Raw genomic sequence first — 4304 nt, 5'->3', positions numbered from 1 at the left:
GCTTCCCCCCCCCCCCCCCCCAACCAGTGGCTCCCACCCGCCCTGCAGGCGGGGCTCCAGGGCCATGGGGTGTGATGGGGAGCCTCAGGTCAAACTCCAGAGGAGTCACCTGACTGCACCTCCGGGTATGGGGGGGGCTCCATCCTCCAGGGAGAGACGGGTGTCTGACCCCAGGAAGGGGGCCCCGGGTCTCCACGGGGCTGCTTCTCTGACCCCACCCTGCAGCCCTGGGTCTGGGAGCTTTTTCTTCTGTCATGAAGGCATGCTCTCACCTCCCGGCCTTTGCACTGACCACCCTCTCCGAGAACACTCCTGCCTCCATCTTCTGTGGGTGGCTCCCCTCACCATTCTGGGTATTCTATGTCACCTCGGGAAGCCTTCCAGGACCACCCCCGGCTAGAACAGCCTCCTGGTTCTGGCCCAGCCTGACAGGCTAACACCGGCCTTGTGTGGGCCACTTTGCCGTCAGCGCGGAGAATCCTTCCGCCTTTGTAGCCGGGTTGCCAGAGAATGAAGGAGGCCGGAGGGACGCCGCTGCCCCGCGCGCGCGTTCCCTCTGTCCAGGCGTTGCGAGTCCCAGCGGCGCAGCCCCAGTCGTCTCCTCTTGCGGTCGCCAGGAGGCAGCCAAGTGGCGACTCGACCCCAGTCCCTGGGAACCCCGCCCTGCCTAGGGGCGCCACGTCCACCCCGCCCTCTGGTCCTGGGCGTGGGAAGGGGTCTTGGCGTGGCAGGGCTCCCGCTAGGGCTCGCTCCTCCGCCCAGTTCTTGGCCCCTGCCCTGCACGGCCGCTGCCTGTGCGCGCCGCGCCGCGCCCTGCCCCGCCCTGGGCCTGAGCGAGCTCTTTGAGTGGGTGGCGGGCGGGGGGCTGCCTTGCACGGGGACTCCTGGGCAAACCACTCTGCCGTCAGAGCTCCGCGCTGCGCAAAGCCGGGTTCGCGGGCCCCTGCAGCTTACGAAGCACCGACCGGGAGCCCCCTCCGCGATCCGCCAGCGCTCAACAGCCCGCGGGTTCCACTCCCCCGTCGCCGGTCACTACGCCTCCAGCTTTTGCAGAGGTTGTCCAGGCACCCAGGGGGTAAGCCAGGGCACGCTGACATTTACAAAGTGCAGGTCCAGCCCCCAGAGCCCTGACAGGTCACGGATGGTGGCCTCCGTGGCAGTCTCCCGCGACCGAGCTCGGCGCCCCAAGTGGCAGGACCGGAGGTGGGACATGGGAACAGGACTGCCCAGGCCCCTCGCTGAGGCACGATGGCTCCATTTCCCATCAGACAGTGGGACATGAGAGAGCTCTTCCCAGACCTGGGATTAATGAGTCTCCGAGACAGAAGGCAGAGGCCATGGCCTTCTGTGTGATGACAGCCTAAGAGCTTCCTCCCCAGGCAGCATTACAAGTGGAGCTGGTACACTGCCCCAGGGCGGCTTTGGTGACTTCTCTCCTGGGACCAGGGCAGCCAGCCTCCCTTGTTAAAAGCAGCTCAGGGGCCAGCCGGTGATGGAGTGGCTAAGGTGATGGATACCACATGGCTGACTGGTTCGAGCCCTGGACCCGGTGGGCTGAAAAACACACCGGACGCATGTGCATACATGCCCAGAACCCTGAGAGGACACTGTGGCATGGCCACTCCTCCGGGGTGATTTCCCCCTTCCCTCCTGTCTCTGGCAAATGCACACACCCTATGGCCAAAACCTCATACATATTTTAAAAACAAAAATCAAGACGGCAGCTCAAGCCCCTCACCTCAGAACCCTGCGGTGGCTCCCACCTCCCCAGCACCCCCTGACAACCCCTCTCACTAGCCATCCTTGACTGCTGGCTCCTCGGTCCAGAGGCTGGGACTGACTGCCCAAGTTGTGGTCTGCCTCCTTCCAGGGCAGCGTCCAGGAAAGGCCCGTGCTCCTCCCGGCAGCCCGACAGTCCTAGAAACTGACACGTTCCTCGGGGCCAGCGAGCAGCATGGTGGTTAAGGCAGCTGAGTCCCACATGGCCGACCGCAGTTCGTCCCTGGCGGGCAGCTGGAAAACATGCCAGGTCCTGAAAGGAGGGGACATGGAGGAGGAGGGATGTGGTGTGGCCAGCCCTCTTGGGGCGTGTTCTCACTTTCCCTCTGACTCTCCCAGAGAGCATATGGACCCCATAGCAAACTAAGGGGGGAAAGCACCCCCCTTCATGTTTAAACCCACCTCATCTCCCATCAGGGACTCCCATCAGTCCCAACCTCTGTCTCATGCACCCTTCCCTGACCACCTGCCACGGGGCATCTGCCAACTGACTGCAAGCCCGCCTGGATGGGGAGCTCACTCCCATACACATGAGCTTCTTTGGGGGCTCTGAGATTCAACTGCATCGTCTTTTCAAACATTTTATCCTTTCTCCTATGAGAATGAGAGATTCAAGCACCCTCACACCACGGAGTCTCACACAGCGAGTCTCACACAGTGATCGACTGCGGCTTCCCAGCCCATGTCATGGGCGCGTGCCACCTCCCCACACACCCCGTGTGCAGGCTGACTAGGGAACCGGACCCAGAGCTTCCATATGGATCCAATATGCTGGAAGTGCGCTCCTGCTGTGCCACGGAGCTGGCAGAGGCGCACCTCTGGCCCCTGTCCTGCCTCCCGCAGCCCGTGAGGGAGGCCCGCATGTGGACTTCGCGCGCCGACTTCCGAGCCTGCAGGCGCGCATCTGTGCCGCCGGCGGAGCGGGCTCGGCCTTTGGAAACCAGGGGAGGATCTGTACCTGCATGAGCTGGCTTTCCCAGCGCGTCTGTCTTCTTACCAGGGCGGCTGGGTCCTCCCGCCTCCGGAGCAACATGGAGCTGCGGAGTGGGGATGGACATCCAGGTGTCCCCCCCCCCCACACTCACCCCTGGCCAAGGGCCTGCACCCAACCTCCAAGAGAGCCACCTGCCAAGCCAGGTTTAGCCGCAGCCACCCGCTCCAGCCTTGCAGAAGCCGTGGGCTGTTCTGTTCCCGTTCTGAGTCAGCCTGGAGGGAGACGTGTTTGGAGGGTGCTGGGGAGGCAGTGGCAACTGTGATTTCTGGCTGGGACGAGGCAGTTGTTCTGGACATCGGTCCAAGAAGCTCTTCTTTTCCCTGGCTCTCTAGTCCTCTGTGGCTCCCTAGTGCCTGTGACACCCATGGAAAAGGAGGGCAGCGTGAACTCACAGCAAGGCCTTCCCTGAGCTGCTCTCCACAGGACTTGGCATGTGGTCTGTGTTATCTGCGCACCTACTATGTGCCAGGCAGTATTCTAGAACTGGAGCTACAGCAGGGCTGAGGCAGACCTGAGCCTGCCCAAGGAAGACGTCAAAGCCACAAATGCTGAAAACGGCAACTCCTGGGACCAGTAGATGGCATAATGGTCACGTCGCTGGACTCCCACATGGTCAATAGCAGTTTGAATCCCAGACCTGACAGCTTGAATCTCACACCAGGCATGTGTGCATGTGTGCCCAAAATCCTGAGAGGAGAACGGAGGAGAAGGGATTGCGGTGTGGCCATCCCCCTGGGGACTGATTTCTCACTTTCTGTCTCTCTATCTCTGTCTCTCTGGGTGGGCGAGTGCATGTGCTCTATAGCAAAAATTTCTCTCTAAAAAAAAAAGAAAGAAAGAAAAAAAACAAGGGAAGTGACAACTCACTCTTTTTTTTATTATCATTCCCTAAGGAGAGGCATCAAATTGAATTTAATTAGTTAAGCCACTTAAATTGGTTAAGCTGAATTACAATTAAGTAATTACTTTCGATTAATTAAATTACTCAGGTTTGAGGTTGGAAGCCCCAGAGACAGGAGGGGGACTCTGCCTGGATGAGAGCAAGGGGCTAGAGGGGGCCTCCCACGGGGCACTGCAGGCCACCGCTGGGCACACTCAGGGGACCAGGGCTTCAGGGTGGGGTTCTGCACAGGGCGAGGCGTGATCTGATTCACACTAGGAAGACTGGGGCCAGACCATAACCCCAAGGGAAATGGCTGCAGTCCACCAGGCTGACCCCCGGGAGGGTTCGGGCTCCCAACCAGAGACTTCCCTAAGTACCCAGCACATGTGTGGTCCTGATCCAGGCTGGCTAGGGCAGGGAGGGTCATGCATACAACTCTGTGAGCGTACTCGCTCTCTCATGGGACAAATAAACTTTATAACAACAATAACAATGAAGAGCCGCGTCACTCTCGGCCAACTCCGCAGTGCAGTGGGTAAGGGCTATGCCAGGAGCTGGATCCCACATGGCTGGCCACGGTTTGAATCCCAGCCCTGATGGCTCAGAACACATTCTAGGCTCCTGTGCACACACACCCGGAACGCCAGC

The sequence above is a fragment of the Tupaia chinensis genome, unplaced genomic scaffold (genome assembly GCF_000334495.1).
Source record: "Tupaia chinensis unplaced genomic scaffold, TupChi_1.0 Scaffold138725_1, whole genome shotgun sequence".
Classification (NCBI taxonomy): Eukaryota; Metazoa; Chordata; class Mammalia; order Scandentia; family Tupaiidae; genus Tupaia; species Tupaia belangeri.
This window is presented reverse-complemented; position numbering follows the sequence as displayed.